The 17,737-nt window shown below is 44.4% G+C and overlaps 1 protein-coding gene across 3 annotated transcripts in view; it reads left to right on the top strand.

Annotated features, from left to right (window-relative positions):
* Positions 1–17,737, top strand: part of FHIT (fragile histidine triad diadenosine triphosphatase) — a 1,278,194-nt gene that overhangs the window by 565,506 nt on the left and 694,951 nt on the right. For 2 of the 3 annotated variants that reach the window (XR_014788578.1, XR_014788577.1), the window contains one exon: positions 363–13,446. The exons of the other annotated variant lie outside the window; for it this stretch is intronic. The gene's annotated coding sequence lies outside the window, so the exon portion shown is untranslated. Of the gene's footprint in view, positions 1–362; positions 13,447–17,737 lie in introns of those variants that run through there. 3 annotated transcript variants of the gene reach the window in all.

The following is a 17,737-nucleotide window of genomic DNA, read 5'->3' on the forward strand; positions in this document are numbered from 1 at the left end:
TTCAATTCCCTCCCCCTAATGGTGTGCATATATATGTGTATACAAATACCTGAAGGTTTTAAAATGAAATCATTTTATCCTTGGTATGTTTCCATTCCGAATCTCTGAATTTATACCCAAATTTCGTCTTTTTATGTGTGCTCTGGATGTATTGTGTGCCTTGATAACTGCTGAGTGTCTTAGCCTGAATTCCTATACACTCTTGCCTGGGAGCATGCCCCACTGAACTCAGAGTATGGGGCTGCACTGTTAGTCTTCAAGAACACAGCTCTTTGAAATCCTGCCCATTATAATGCAACACCAAAATATGTCCAATGGTTTTGGTTTTAAGTTAAAACAGCTTTTGTCTCCTTGTCTTTCAGCTCACCAATGTCATGGTGGTACCATACTAAGACAGCCACTTCAGAGGGGGTAAGTCAAACATTTCATGTTCTGAGGTGTTGTCAAAAGCTTTCTTCTCAGAAAATCCAGCGGCATAAATTGTCAGAGCATTACATAGGAAGCTCAGTGTGAAACCTTGTGTCTTGAGTCAGTTGTTGGTGGTCGGAGCAGATTGAAAAATTATGGAGAGGCATTCCAATTTGTGTCATGGCCAAAGTCTATTCAGACTGTTGGGCCATTCTGAGATGTCTTTGTTGTCTTCAGAGGATAGGAGCTGGCTCACTTCCTCTTGCTTTCATGACTGCCAAGAGTAAGATGTCTATCAGCCGTAGCACATCAGGTTTTGCGGTGTCATAATGTTATGTTAGGTTGTAAGTAGCCTAGAGCACTGGCAGGATTGGCACAAGGAAGAAAGAGTCGCTTGGAAATCCAGCAGACTGGGGAATAAGAGCCTTGTCTATCCATGGAGGGTGATCACGTAACTTAGAACCCTGCGTAATCAGGGTTCTACATCATGTGAGAAGCCTTTATGAATAACAGAGCCCCCCCCCCCTTCAGAAGTTTGCTCTTGAACTCATGGTGGGTTGCAGACAAGGGGAAGGTGATGTGGAGGAGGGGGTGGGGCTTGCCAGCATGCCCTCACTCTTCTTCAGTTGCATGGAGAAAGAGGACACCTGATGAGGGCTTATGAGTGTTTATGCTGTGGCTCCTACCTGGGGGAGGTGATTAAAGAGCCCTTTGTCTACATCTAGGAGATGGTGCATAATCTGAGAAGTTAGATTACTGCAATGCGCTCTACATGGGGCTGCCTTTGAAGATGGTTCAGAAGCTGCAGCTTCTGCAAAAAGCGGCAGCCAGACTGATAATGGGGACCAGAAGGTCCGAACATATAAGCATAATAGGCCGCTTGCACTGGCTGCCTATATGCTTCTGAGCCCAATTCAAAGTGCTGGTTTTGACCTATAAAACCTTACATGGCTCGGGACCACAGTACCTGATGGAATGCCACTCCCGGTATGAACTGACCCGTACACCACGCTCTGCATCTAAGGCTCTCCTCTGGGAGCTTCCTCCGAGGGAGGCTCAGAGGGTGGCAACAAGGGAGAGGGCCTTCTGGGTGGTGGCTCTCCATTTATGGAATAATCTCCCTGACAAGGCCCACCTGGCACCACCGTTGTCATCTTTCCAGCTCCAGTTAAAACTCCCCTCTTCTCTCAGGCATTTGGCAGCATATAAAAACTCTCTTTGATTGTCTCCGGCTGAGTGTTTTAAATTGTTTTAGATATACGTTGTTGTTGTGTGTGCTGTTTGTTCTATGTCATCATGTGAATGGTTTCAGACTTTACTATGTAGTGTATTTCAATGTTCGTTTGTTTTTAAAAAAATGTCTGTGAGCTGCCTAGAGAGCTTCAGCTATGGGGCAGTTTAGAACTGTGATAAATGAAATGAGTGAAAGACTTTTCATATGGGAAGGTGGGAGTTAAAGAGCCCTTTGTGGTGGCAATGAATTGTTCAAGAGGCAACAGCTGGAGCCTTAATTGTTTGCCCTTTTTGCCTTTACTCAGTTCAAAATATGCCTTCTAAGAGATGAATCGCTGACAAGAGCACTAAGCATTCTTAGCCATGGCTCTACCTATATGCTCTACCTTTCACTTTCAGTCATTCATTCACAGATGTTCTGTGCTGTAGCAAGAGAGCTCTGCGGCCGGCTTATTACTGCACCAACCCAACAGGTTTTGTCCTGCTTATTGGAACTTAATTGCTTTTTTTTTCTTCTTCCCTGTACCTCAATGTAAGCAACACAGTGTACTGGTGGGACTGATAATTGCCTAACTGGAATACCTAGCAGCATCTGATCTTTGTAAACACAGACTTTTTAAATGAAGCTCCTGAAGGTGGAAATGGCCTCACTGTTTAAGCAGAGCAGCTTTCAAAGAGTAGCTGATATTAAAAAGAAGTATTCAGACTGCTGGTTTGTCCCCAGGCTGGAATTAATGGATAAAATGGGGGCTTCTAATTCACATTTAAATGTTTTTTTTCTTTTAAAAAAGAACGCTGCGTGCATAGTCTTAGTCTAGCTCTCAGTGTTATAGGCCAATAGCATACTCCTGATTTCCTGCTGCCCTGCTGTTATACAAGCTGCCAGGTCTGCATTGCCACCTCTGCATCTGGAAAAGAGCTGACATGAAATGCAAAAGGAAACAGGCAAGAGCTTTTGACACAGTATGCAGAAGAAAGGCAAGGGATCACCATGGCAGCAACATTATTAAGTATGAAGACTCTATTTCAGTCATCCTCATTACCCACCCACTCTCCAGTGCAACCCCCCTCCCGTTAGTCTAAAGAAGGCAGCTCTGTTCAAGGCTGATCACAAAGCATAGCTAAAAGTGTCTGTGCGCCTATACAGATAGGTAGGTAAGAGCAATATTCCCCCTGGCTTTCTTCTGGGACCGAGGCAGCTGCTGCCTCCCACAATGCAGACCGAGTCTATTGGTGCCGTTTGTTAGTGCAACGTGAGGAGGCCCACTTCCTACCTTATGGTTTTTTGTTTTTTATTTGACTAAAATCACAGTTCTGCTGGTTCATTTCTGCAGGGAGCGGTGCCAGACAGAACTTCCTGGAAGCGGGGATATTCCTCGGACCCAATGACCATCTTGCAGAAGAACTGGCATTCTTGAGTGTGCCTGTTGACCACCTGAAGAGCATTTCTGAGCCCTTTCTCTGCTGCCCTTTCCCCCGAGCCTTTCCCAAATTAAGGTTTTGGACATGGAAGTGAGGAGCTCCTGCAGTAAAGGGGGAATAGCATTTAGTCTATCCCTTGCTCCCCCTAACCCCTTCTAAATTGCCAATGACTGACTGGGGCTGTCTCCCGTTGTGTGGCTTTATTTGAATCTGTTCCAGTCTGGGTTCAGGCCTGGTTTGGGGATGGAAGCAGACTTGGTTGCTCTGTTGGATTATCTACACTAGGGAACGGATAGGGGCAGAGCGACTCTGTTAGTTCTCCTGGACATCTCAGTGGCTTTCAATACCATAAACTATGGCGTCTTTCTGGATTGCCTAGCTGGGTTCAGTGTGTGGGGCACAGAGTTAGTGTCTCTGATTCTACTTGATTGATCAGTCTTAGAAGGTGGTGCTGGGGGATTTCAGTTCTGCTTTGTGGCCTTTAGCATATTCCAGGGGTCCATATCATCCTCCATGATTTTTCATCCATGTAATCTTGGATGAGAATTCTCCTTTAATTTGAGATCTCACTCCGTGTGTATGAGTTTTTGTGCACACTCCAAGACAAATTGCATCACGGGAGCTGTAGCTTGGAATCACAAAATATGTCATGTAATCATATGCGACCCCATTATCTACCCCTGACAGCTGTAAAGAGGGCCATTTACACAACATTACGGCTGAAAATGGTCTAAATAGACCATTTAAGCCTGTAATGTTGCGTACATTGGCCTATTTACAGCCAGCATTTATGCAAAATTGGCCTTTACAGAAAAGGCCGAGCCGCCATTTTGTGCAGAATGGGAGCTCAGCAGAGCAGCAGGACTTGCCACACTTGCCCAACTCAGCACGCACCAAGTCGGGCCAGCCCGGTGGTCCGCAGACTCCAGTCCAGTGGGCCGAGGTGACAGTAATCTGCCGAGCTCAAGCCCCCAGCCAGACTCCGCTGCCATCCCTGATGTAAGGAAAAGCCTGCATGCCTGATGCTCTACCCCACTGTGCATTAATGTGTAAACTTTGTTTCTGCCATCCAGTGTTCTGGCCAGTGAATGCAATGGAACTGAGATAGCAGACAAGCAATTGGTCCTTCTTTTTAAATGCTACACTGTGAAATTGCATTGTATTAATATTGAAAGCAATTAGATAACCTTTAAAAGGTAGACTGAGTGTACTGAGCTTCTGGTTGTTCTGCACTGATTTTCCCATCTCCTTTCATAGTCCCCCTTGCCCCTGCATTTCTAGATATGGGCCTGCTCACTGGGTGGTTGTAAGAGAGAATGAATGAGCTTAGATAGCATTACTGTTCACAAACCTTGGTAATACAGCACAGTGTACAGCAGAGGTGGGGAACATGAGGGCCTCCAGATGTTCTTAGACTCCACCTCCCATCAGCCCCAGCCAACATGGGCAGTGATCAGGGATGATTGGAGGTGTAGTCCAATGACATCTGGAGAACCACATGTTCCCCACCCCTTCTATACACAGACACCATTATTACCTATCAATCTATCCATCGGACTTTTTCTTTTTAAAAACCAGATACGTCTGCTCATATTTCCAACCATGAAAACAGGCCAGCCTGATTTGTTCCTATTACTACAGTCCAGGTGTCTTCACAGACAGAAACTGCTTTACCACCCAATATCAACTGGTGCAAAATGACTTACAAAGCTTTAAGGGCCTGAATATAGAGTCAATCCTATTATCTCTATTATGGTTGCTTGCTGGGCAAATTTTCTCTTTTAGCTGCAAAGGTCTGTGTTTTCATCCTCCGCGTTCAGCACACATTGTTCACCTGGCAACCACTGGTGTCCAATTTTTCCAGCCATGCCGCCCTTACACAAACACCACTGCTAGATAATTGACTAGCACTCAAGCTGTGTCCTGAAGACACGTAATGGAAGCCAAGGTCACTCGCTTCATAGTGGAGTGTCAGTCCATCTAATCCATTGCAGTTCTACAGCTTCCTATGGTGGGGAATCCAAGGAACGAATGCCTTAGCTGCGCACAGCTTTAGCTCTGCAAGGCCTTGCCCACAGCAGATTTGCAGGGGGGCTGCAATGGAAAGATACTGTGATAGGAATATGTTAGCTGAAAGTCTAGCACAGATTTCCCCAACCTGGGAGCTCCAGATGTGCTGGATTATAACTCCAATGGCCATGCTAGCTGGGGATGATGGCAGTTATACTCCAACACAACTTGAGCATACCAGGTTGGAAGGCTGAGCTGGCTTCCAACCTGAGAGATTGTCTCTCTCGCTCTCTTTAGAGCATATGTCAGAAGATCTTTGCTAGTGTTGTGTCTGCTCATAACTACAAAGTCACTTGCTTCCTTTAGGGAGCAATCCTATGGCCATTAGTCAGTGGCTAGATGCTGTAGGATATCTGGTTTTCTGGGAACCGACCTTCCATCCCTTCCGCGCTGCCTTGCAGGCAGCGTGGAACATCCCCATACTCCACGCTCGCAAGAGGAGCAAGAAGCGGCCAAAATGGAGCATTCCGAGAGGGCGTTCCGGGGCAGGGAGGGCGGAAATGCCAGTATGACACATCCTATGTATCATCCAGCAGCCTCCTCCCCTGCTCCGCTTTCCCGCGGCTAGACAGCCCAAATCGGCCATCTAGCTGAAAATGCAGGACAGGAGAAGTGCGGAGGGAACGATCCCCTTCTCCTGCCCCGCATTGGCCTGCATTGCATAGGTGGTCGCCTCCTCCTTACTTCATGTTGGGTTCACCTTTCTTCTGCAATTAACTTTTTAAAAGGAAGTGAAATAAAATCCACTGCCAGCTGCCCTGCTCAATTTGCTTTTTAGATTTTCTTCCAACCCCGCTCCAAGAAATTGTTGAGATGTCATCCTGCTTTCACAGCCTAAGAATGGGTCTGTGAATGTGGGGCAGCATTCTCAGTGCAGCACTAAAAATCAAATTACCAGTGTGATCCTGGTTAGATTGACTCAGAAGAAACTCTCACTGTGTCCAGTGAGGAAAGTGTGCAAACAATTGCAGTTTGAGACAGGCTTCCCTGACCTGGTGTTCTTCAGATGTTGTGAACTGGACATCAGACCCAGCTAGCGTGGCTAATGGTCACAAATTCTGGGAGTTGCCATCTGAAATATCTAGGAACATGGGAAGCTGCCTTATGCTGAGTCAGTCACTTGGTCCATCTAGCCCAGTAGTGTCGACACTGACTGGCAGGGGCTCTCTGGGGTTTCAGGCACGATGCTTTCCCAGTCCTTCCTGGAGATGATGGGGATTGCACCTGGGACCTTCCGCATGCAAAGCAGGTGCTCTACCAACTGAGCTATGGCTCCTTTCCATCTGGAAGGCCATCTGGAAGGCATCAGGTAGAGGAAGGCTAACCTAAGAGATTGTAGCAATAGGCCCATTCCTCTCAGCTTGATTTCAAATTGGGCACTCGCTAGTTTGAAGTAACTTACGATTTTTGGAGAATGCTTAGGGTACAATCCTGGGATACTCTCCATGGACATGTGGTTTTTCAGATTCCCCCTCCCAGGGACATAGGATTTTTCGGAATCATCTCCGTCACTCCTCCCACCCTGCTAGTGGCAGCTCTGCAGGGCATAGGAATCTTGAAAGCCTCTGAGATTAAGAACAGAAGAAGAGCCCTGCTGGGTCAGACCCACGGTCCATCTAGTCCAGCATTCTGTTCACACAGTGGCCAACCAGCTGCCCACAGGAAACCCACAAGCAGGACATGAGCATAATGATTAGAGTGCTGTGCTAAAACGGGGCTGGGGAACCTCAGGCCTGGGACCAAACCTGACCCTTGTGTGGTCCCAGTCCAGCCCTCTGGGCTTCTGTAGAGGACCATACTTAAGAACATAAGAAGAGCCCTGCTGGATCAGACCAAGGGTCCATCTAGTCCAGCATTCTGTTCACACAGTGGCCAAAGAGCTGTCAACCGGGAACCCACAAGCAGGGCATGAGCGGAGCAGCACCCTCCCACCCATGTTCCCCAGCAACTGGGGTACATTGACTTATTGCCTCTGGTACTGGATGTTGCACATAGCCATCAGGACTAGTAGCCACTGATAGCCTTCTCCTCCAGGAATTTGTCCAACCCACTAGATTGGAGGCTTCCATCTAGTGAGTGGCAACTTAATCGGGTTGTGCCCATAGAGAACTTGTGGGAGTGCTACTGGGGTTGTCCACCAGTTCCCAGAGGCTTAAAAATCCCCATGTGGGGCATTTGCCTAGTTCTGTAGTGAAAGTCCAGGATGTGTGTGTATGTGTATATGCAGTGTGTGTGTGTGTGTGTGTGTGTGTATGTGTATATATATATATATATATATATATATATATATTCTGAACTGAACTTTCAGGGATGCAATACTGGCATTGTATTTTAGATGAGCATTATGAGACCTGTATTTGAGCCAGGAAATGTGAAACCCGTTGACATCTCCAAGGGACTAGCAAATCTATTTCCAGTCTGTGTCAGTGTACAAGTTACCCTCATAACTTCATCCCAATTTATTTTCACATTAATTTGCTTTCTTAAAAAAAATTTAAAAATCCTTTCAGGATACATATTTAAATGTGCATTTTCTCTCAAAATGCGTATTTAATGTGTATTGTCTCTCAAGCTATGTATTTAAATATGTATTTTCTCTCAAAAATGTACTTGTATTATTACATGTTTTTACAAATTTAAGTAAATTTCCCAGTTTCTCCCTCCACCTGTCCACAACTCTCCCCTCCCAACTCTGTGTTTCGGAGTTTTGTGATTTCACTTGGTGCACATGATTTGTCATAGTTTGATCCTTAAGGAAAAGGGAGAAAGGGGGAGAAGAGGCACAGAGAAAGGGAAGGGGAAAGTGAGAAAAGTACAGGAAAGGAAAGTGAATTGAGGTAGTTGTTCACTGGCTCATGTGGTATGGTACGTTTCAGTCCTCTTTGGCACAGATCTTTTATTCCACATGTAGTTTGAGGAAGCTGTGCCAAATAGTTTGAAAATGTTTGGCCTTTTTCTAATAAAAATATATATCTTAATGTGCATTTTCTCTCAAACAGCATATTCAAATTTGTATTTTCTTTTCATAGAATCATAGAGTCATAGAATAGTAGGGTTGGAAGGGGCCTACAAGGCCATCGAGTCCAATCCCCTGCTCAGTGCAGGAATCCAAGTCAGAGCATCCCTGACAGATGGCCGTCCAGCCTCGTCTTGAATGCCTCCAGTGTGGGAGATCCCACCACCTCCCCAGGTAATTCCCCAGGTAATTGGTTCCACTGTCGTATTGCTCTGACAGTCAGGAAGTTTTTCCTGATGTTCAGCTGGAATCTGGCTTCCTGTAACCTGAACCCATTTTGACATTTCCTCTCAAAATATGGGTGTGTATTTACTCTCAAAATACATAGTTAAATGTTGTTCTTGGCAGTCTCAGTGTTTCAAAATATACATCACAACATTTGGTGAAGCATGAAATCTTTAGGATAGTGAAGTTCCAATCTGCATGGTACTCCAAGAGGTATGGATCAAGTCATTCCTCAGGCATCCCTAGGGACTAGGTGATAATTTCTTCCCTTTGCAACCATTTTGCTAGCTGCCAACAGCCTATCCTGCATCTCTGTATGAACTGCTCAATTGTCACAGTGGATACCGTAATATCCATAAGGTAGTAAAAACATACACCTTTCTGTGCAAAGTCTTCCTGAAAGAAACCCCTCCTGGATGTGTAAGAAACAGAAACAAACCTATGTGTCTAGACATTGCCAACACATGCTTCTAAGTAGGGATGGCATGGGAGTCCGAAGAGGGGGTGGAGTCTGATTAACTCCCCCCCTGTCTGGCCCCCCAGCCCCTGCTTGCCGACGGACCTAGCCGCCAAGTGCCCCGGAGCTCGGCGAGTGGCAGGGAGTGGCACTGAGGACTTGCCTGCCTCTGCCAGCTCTCAAGGAGGCCCTTGATAACAGGCGGGGGCAGGAACCCAAGCACTCTAGCCCTGTCCTCCATGGGAGGATGAGAGGGCTAGAGCATTGGGGGGGGTGCCGTGCCAGGACCCGTCATGCCTCTGTCAGCTGTCAAGGAAGCCCTTAACAACCGGTGTGGGCAGGAGGGGGCCTCAGTGCCGCCCAAGCACTCTAGCAAAGGAGGACGAGAGGGCTCGAGCACTTCGTGTGTGTGCCGCACTGAGGACTCGGGCAGTCAAGCCCTTGTGCATATAAAGCGCAAGGGCTTGACTGCCGCAGTCAATGGTGCAGAGAGGAGGGCCAGCTCATGCAGCTCAGCAAGTGGGGCAAGCCGGTTTGGGCTGTGGGAGCGGGGGGGGGGTAGCTCTTCGAGCTCCCCCACGCCCCGGAAGGAGATGAGTCCATCCATCCCTAGTTGTAAGTGACAACTGATGCAACCTGTCAAGGTTGATAGAGGATGGTATGTAGTATATGCAAGCTGTTCTCCATAGGAACATAGGAAGAGCCCTGCAGGATCAGACTAATTTTCCATCTAGTCTAACATCCTGTTTCCCACAGGGGCCAACCAGATTCCTCTGGGAAGGCCACAAGCAAGACTCTCCTGTTACTGATATTTAGTTACTGATATTTAGTGGTGTAGAGCAGAGGTGGGCAACCTCTGGACATCTGGGGGCCCTTTTTGTCCCCTGGGCCCCTGCTCTGGGCCACATTCTATGGGCTGCTGTGCATTCCATGGGGCACCACCACCCCTTTTGGTGCTCTGTAGTGGCTATGGATGCCTTAAAAAAAAAATTAAAAATGGGGGGGGGAACTGTGGGATGGTGGATGCAGGAGGGCCACAACAAGGGGCAGTGGGGGGCACTTGAGGACCCCACACCAGTCATTGCCCATCCAGCTAAGGATGTGCGAATGAGAAAACCTTGAGCTCACCCAAGTTCTCCAAATTCCATCCTGAAGCTCATTCCAACTCGAGTCCATATCAGATTGTGAGCTTCGTTTGTTTGTTTTTCACACAAAAATCCACACCTATTTTCATGCATATTTTTCCAAATGTACACATCAGTTGGGCACGTCTTTGAAATGTACACATTCTTCTCCCATAGTTTCAAGTGCATTCATGCACATTTTTCAGAAGTACACATTTTTTCATGCAAAGTTTTCAAATGGACTCATGCTGTTGAATGCAATTTTTTCGTCCACAAATCACATTGCAAGCTCGGAAATGTACGGACTCCAACCACAGGTTGCGTCAGAGGCCGTGTTTGAGCTGGAAAGTGTGAACTGGGTAAATCCTGATTAAAAAATGAACTGAAATAAATTTCTCATACATCTTTACTCCGGGCATAAAGCTTCTGACCCTGGTGGCTGCATATAGCCTTCATCACTAGTAGCCATTAATGCTGGATCTGGACCAAAAATTTTGTGATATATTGTCTTGGGACAGTATTATATTATTTATTAAAATTATTTATATCTTACCTTTCAAGATATAAATATTTCCAAAGTGGCTTACAAGTAAAATTTAAAAAAAATATATATCTTAAATATATAAATTATATTAAATCCCCAGTGAACAATACTATCACATTTATTTGTTAACTGCATTTTTATCCTGCCTTTTTTCCTCCAAGGAACCCAAGGCAGCGTACATAATCCTCCTCCTCTCCATTTTATCCTCACAACAACAACCCTGTGAGGTAGGTTTGGCTGAGAGTCTGTGATGGACCCGAAGTCACCCAGTGAGCTTCCATGGCTGAGTGGGGACTAAAACCCACATCTCCCGGCTCCCAGTCCAACACTCTCAGCACTACACCATGCTGGCACGTAAGTCATTAGCATACTTCCTACAGGACAGTTGCTAGCAGATGGCCCTGGGGGGGGGAGATAGGAACAGCCCCCCTGTAGCATGCTCTGAGGTGACCTTTGCCTGCAGTACTGAATTCTGAAGTGCAGGCGCTCATCGTGACAGTCCCCACAGCCACATCCCCTAGAAGAGGGTTTTTTCTTCTTCTTAAAATGTAGGCAGCTGGGTTGATCCATACCAACAAACCAGTTCCCGCAGTTTTCACCTCCACCAGAAGGAGATCTTTTGTAAAACGGGTGTATCTTAATTGTCCATTCAACACCAGGCCACCACAAAATACTCTGCATTTCAACAGGAACAATATAGTGTTGCTGGGGACATCATTTTTGTGAGGATGACACTGAGCTCTGAGAGGGGTGGGGCTGGCAGATGATGTCAGCATCCCTGCTAAGCCAAAAGGGCCAGCGCTGCGCCCTTGCAAGCCCTGGCTCCACTACACCACCGTTCAGTGGCCTTCCACTCTCTTGTGGAATTTTCCCCATGGTGCGATTGGTAGTAGATCATGTCTGAGCACATTTAATTAGTGGGCTGAAATTTCAACATGGGTTTATGTCCAAACTGGTGTATTTATTGAGCTTGTGCTCACCCCATATTCTCTTCTGAATATGAAGAACTTTCTCATGAATGAAATTCTTATCAAAACCAAACTGAAGCGAAATCCTCACCCATCTCCTATCATACCAAAATATAACATGTCATGTTGCTTCAACTCAACAGGTCAATGAAAGCTAGCCCAAAGAGTTTAGCTGTTTTTCTGAAAAGCTAAACTATAGCTCCCTGAAGTGGCAAACCTTTGTCTATCTGTATGACTTGTGTCTGCAGGTGGGGGCTCACATGGGAACCTGACATCACAGATCCGATGTCTTAAAATAACAAGTATTTTCCTTTAAAAAAATCTCTTTGGAGCCTACTCAGGTTTTAAGATCACATAATACCTCCATGATCACATCGGCCTTCCTCTTCTCAACATACAATGATTACAGTCTCCTCCTTGTTAATCTAGTTGCTAAAATCATTCTCCATATGTATGGAAACTAGCAGATGATAAGGCTGACAACAGACAACTGATTGCTCTTTGCAGCCAGCTTTTTCAGTGTATTACTGAAAAGTTCCTAACTGTGAAGTTTTGATGTGCCCCACAGTTCTATCTCTCCTGAGTAGAATATGTTCTCGAGTTACCATGATGCACTGTTACGTATTGTGTTGTATTCCATTGCCAAAATGTGTCAATAATTAATTATCCAGGAAGAACAAAAGGAAAAAGCTTTAAAATAGCACACTGCATGTTTTTAAGGCCTTATTTTCAACGAAACTAGCCGGGATTTAAAAAAAAAAACAGTTGCCAGATTTATAGCACTGATCAGGGGATTATCGTTAGGAAGTATTATCCCCAAAGTTGCTCTTTTTCTGCCCCTTTTAATAAATGACCAGAAACAGTGTCAATGAAACCCTGAAGGATTTGAAATAGTTGTCTCAATTGCTCACAGCAATGTAGAAAATAGTACACAAGACTCTCGGTTGCACATATCTCTATAAAACAATGTTTTTTGCAATGGTTCCTGATTGTAGGACCTTGTTCACACTTATTACAAACAATTGCAATATGGAAGGTAAGTAGTGTTTGTATATATATTTCTAACATTTGCATTTGACTTTTTTTATAGAGCAACCCTAGGGTCCTGGGAGACCATCCTAGGGTAGGAATGTCTGAGGGACCCATCGGGGGCGGGGGTAAAGTTTGCTGAGCTTTTAACAGCTCCCCCCACAAAAAATTTGAGTCACCCACAGGCAGATCGAATCAGGCCAGCTTGCAAATTTTCTCCCCCACCCCTTAAAGCAACATTTATGCAAATAGCGGTTGCAATTTGTGTAACTTGTTGTAATTTGCTTAATTGCTGCAATTTACTTAATTTGAGCAAGTTGTTCCCACGATTTTATGCAAATTGAAGGCGCAATGTGTGCAAATTAAGCATATTATGGCTGCGATTTGCACAAGTTACAGCTGAAATTTGTGCATTTGTGTAAATGTAAAAGAAAAAAAAATCTGAGAAAACTTCCTGTATTCTGGGAAAAAGCTCCCAGCTTGGGTTGCAAAGGCAAGCCAAGCCAGGAGCTCTGGGAAAATCTGGTGATCTTAAAAAGGGACAGCTTTCCCCACAACGGCCATCCCTATCCCAGGGAGTATAGGATTTTTTGATTCCCCCTCCTTAGACCATAGAGACTGCCATGACCTTGGGAGAGAACACTGAGTTCTGATTCCCCTCATGTCCCCTTCTCCACCCCCTCACAGCTGCCACAGAAAGAACGATGGTGGCTGCTTCCCAAGGTCACAAATGTGACTTTGGTGAGGCAAAAAGGGGGAGTTCTAATTGGCAGAATGGAGAAAGGAGAAGTTGAGACCTGCACTATCCTATGGCCTCTCCAGCCCCAGCCCCACCCCTGGCGGTGTGATTCTTTTAGATGGGCTAAGAAGCACACTCTGCACCTTTAGATGGGCTCAGATGGGCTTCTCTTTGTTTGAATAAAAAGCACACTCTGCACATGCTCAGGGAATGGACAAAATGAGGAATAAGCATACCAGGGAATACGAAGAACTGTATTCTTCCATTATGTGTGTGTATGTGTGTGTATGGGGGGGGAGATTCTCTCTCAATCCACCTATTTCCCTGGTATGTTAATTATAAATAATAAGGAATTATTTCCTTATTAATGGACAACATGAGGAATAAACATACCAGGGAAACAGCTGGATTGAGAGAGAATCTCTCCCCCCCACACCCACACACATAATGGAAGAATACAGTTCTTCGTATTCCCTGGTATGTTTATTCTTCATTTTGTCAATTCCCTCAGCATGTGCAGAGTGTGCTTTTTATTCAAACAAAGAGAAGGTTGCTGATTTTTCCCTTCTTGCTGCATTTGTACAAGTGTGACTGCTTCAGAAAGAACTTTCCATTATACTTTATCTTTTTCATGAGTTTCATAACAGAAGTATGGTGTAGTGGTTAAAGGCCAGCCCAAAGTCACCCAGTGAGATAACTAACAGGAAAGTTTGGTAATGAGCTGGATGTGGAAATACAAAGCTGAGCTGGGGGCAAGTGGGGTGCTGACATGTGTAGGAGTAAGTCGCATTGAACTCAATAAGACTTACTTCTGAGTAGACATGCAGAGAGTTGGTTCTCCTCTCCATTTTAGCCTCACAACGTCAACAACAACGCTGGATGTGGAAATATAAAGCTTAGCAGAGAGAATAAGACCTCGTGGAGGGCTCCAGGACTGGCATGGTCATTTGAAAAGGGGTTTTTTTCCCTTTCAAACAGCGTTGCTTTAAACCAAGAGTGCATTGCTCAGGCACACCTAGGGCAGCCTTGTTTTGGAAAGCCCCTAGGAGGAGGAAGTGTTTTGGTTGAAAGTAAATGGAGATGGAGGATTTCAATTTAAAAGGAACACCCACAAACAAGGCGGTGAGCACAGTTCATTTTTTTTAAAAAAAACTTAGGTATTTATTATCAGAACATACTACACTGCATTTTTATTTATGAACATTCCGTGACTCTTTGCGGACGATGAAAAAAAAGCTGCGTGATTGCTGGCTCCGCAGGACCTCGTGGTGCTGTTCAGCAGACGATTCCGTGGCACAGACTGAAGGGAATTCTATCCCATTTCAGTCCGTGGCGGAATTCTCTGACAACCCTAATTCCAACAAGTGCCTGCCTGTCATCTTCTCTTTTTCTAAACCCAGTTCACTTCATTTGTCAGTCCTACACCCTCACCCCACTCCATTCCAGTTCTGTAGTTAGTTGGGGTGTGTGTCTTTGTTTTTTGTTTGTTTTGACCAACATCCTGTCTCTTCTCCCTTAAAGAGACTTAAATGAACCATTGACTTCCAGCAATACAGGGTTAATTCACTTAGAGTGCAATCCTAGGCTGGCTGGGGCATGCTGGGAGTTGTAGGCCTGTTCTCTGCCTAAACCTGCATAGGATTGCGCCCTTACTTGCTGGCAGTGCTCTACATACAGGAGAAGGTTAACTCACACTTAAGGTAGCATGTCACCTCATTCAACAAATGCTTAGTGTTCAACTTCAAAGCAAAACCAGCCTATTTTGCCTCTCTCTGTAAACAGTACTACCCCTGCTGCTGTGCTGTTTCTGAAATGCTTCTTGAGTTTTAATAGCACAGCATTGGAAGCTGTTGCTGTTGGGAAGTGGGGTATGGGGGGAATAAGTCAAAGGTCCCACTGCTGGATATGTACACCTCAAATTACAGTTCTCTGAACTGTGGGCCATGTTTTTCCCATGCCATGTCCAGACACTCTGCTGAGCCATTTGTGAGATTGGCTGTTGGCTTTGAAGAAATTTCAAGAAAATAAAATTTAGTGATGTGAATATGAGCAAAACTCGAGCTTGCTGAAGTTCTCCAAATTCCATGTTGAAGCTCATTCCAGCTAGGGATGTATGAGAATTTCATTTCAGTTCATAAATCACTCAAGAATGCCCCATTCACAATCCTGAATGTGAATGGGATCACATTTTATCCAAAAATGTTCATAAATTTCCAGACTTGGGTTCACATTGCCAAGATGTGTATTTAAAAAATGCACAACTTCCTCGAAATGCGCTACTTCCTCAAAATGTGCAAATTTCTCAAAATGGATAAATTTTAAATCATCCACGCTTTAGTCTATGGAGAAAATGTGCGCAACTTTGGAAATTTGCGCAAATTTGGGATTTTTTGTGGAACTTTTACTTTTGATAGCTGTTCATTTTCTGCAATTTTCCCATTCACACAAAACAGAGTGATTGCAAACGTGAGTGTAAATCAAAGAAGGATGAGTTGATGTTCAGAGAATCTTGATGACCTTGAGCATCACTCCTTAGCCCATCTCTAGTTCTGATTCGAGTGTGTATCAGATTGTGAGTGTTGGTTTTTTTTTTCACATGAAAATCCATGTGTACTTTCCTGCACATTTTTTTCAAATGTTCGCATCAATTGTGCACATCTTTGAAATGTATGCATTCGTCTCCTATTGATTAAAGTGTCTTTGTGCACATTTTTGAAAAACAGATTTTTCCACGCTCATTTTTCAAGTGTATGCATGCTGTGAAATGCATTTTTTTGGCTCACAAATTACATTGCAAGCTTGGAAATGTACAGACTTCAACCACAGATTGAGTCTGTGTTCAATTTGGAATGTGCAAACTGGATAAATCCTCATAAAAAATGAACTGAAATTAATTTCTCATACATCCCTAATAAAATTGTTCTGGCCATTAAATATGCCTGAGAGAGTTTGAGCTCCTACATGTAGCATCAAATTGCACACAGTTATGGCATTTGAGGAAATGGAATGAAGCCATAGATGCTCTAAGAGATAGATCCCTTGGCATTTATGCTGAAAGTCAGGATTTTACAATGTATTCAAAATTATGAATCCAGTTGGGAACTAGTGGCAAGATAAGTGAATAAATGAGTTTTTATGGAAGTTTTCCAGTTTGATACAATACTCCTGTGTATGATAATAAAGTGTTTCTAGGGGGTGACTCAAGAAACAGCACTTCTTCTTTTTTTACTGATGATAGGCTTATGGGATCCTGCTTAACCTAAATCAGTCAGTTATTAGTACTCCAAGGCATGCAAAAGAGACAGGGGGTGGGGGGGGTCAAAGAAATGCCTCATAAAAATGGATTGTGTAACTGGATCAAAGTGAAAAGATGAAGTCTCTTGCAACATCATCGCCAAGCCAGGCCATATCAAGACATTTTAGAGCCCGAGAAAGAAAAAAATGGCACTTGAACACACACATACAGCACCATCTAACTCAAATTAGGCACTTTAACAGCACAATCCTATACATATCTACTCAGAAGTAAGTTACATTGATTTCATTGAGGCTTACTCCTAGCTAATTGGGTATAGGTTTGTTGCAGCCTAAAAATTCATTTTTTAAAAAAGAAAGATAATATTTATTTATTATTACATTGATATCCTGCCTTTTTTCTCTTGTGAGGAACTCAAGATGGCTTACAAGGTCCTCCTCCTCCCCATTTTATCCTCACAACAATGCTGTGAGGTAGGGTAGGCTGAGACACAGTAACTGACCCAAAGTCACCCAGTGAGTTTCATGGCTGAATGGGAACTAGAACCCATATCTCCCAAGTCCCAGTCCAGCACCCTACCCAATACACCATGCTGACTAATGAAATCAAACATGAATCTCAGTGGGAATCAAAAGTGCTTAAATTTGGCTGGATTGTGCTGTTCTGATTCTAACATGGGGCACAATCCACTGCAAAGCTATCACATGGAAGCCCCAATGAAATGAAGCTTAATTTATTTCAATTGAGTTTGTTCAGGAGAACTTTCCAGCGAAGCTGGGGGTAACAATGGATGAAGGCTCATGCACCACAACAGAGAGAACAGCTCTAATAGCACCCAATAATAGTCTTCACAAACATGTAGGAAGAAAGCCAGACTATGAAGCACATGGTCTTCGATGTCTATATACTAATGCCCAGAGTACGGGAAACAAACAGAACAGACTCGAACTCCTAATACGGGAGGGAAATTATGACTTTATAGGTGTAACTGGAACTTAGTGGGATGACTCCCATGGCTGGAATACAGCAATTGATTCATGGCTGGAATACAGCAATTGATTCATGGCTGGAATGCAGCAATTGAAGGATCAAAAAGATCAGAAGGAACAAAAAGGGAGGTAGAGTTGCACTATATGTTAAAAAAATACATATCTCTGCACAGAAATACAGGAGGATGAGCTTGGTAGCCCCATTGGCAGCATCTGGGTTAAAATAAATGGAGCAAAGAATAAAAGGAACATAGTGG

The sequence above is a fragment of the Heloderma suspectum genome, chromosome 2, assembly GCF_057233095.1.
Source record: "Heloderma suspectum isolate Gila_16-S chromosome 2, 16-S_ref, whole genome shotgun sequence".
Classification (NCBI taxonomy): domain Eukaryota; kingdom Metazoa; phylum Chordata; class Lepidosauria; order Squamata; family Helodermatidae; genus Heloderma; species Heloderma suspectum.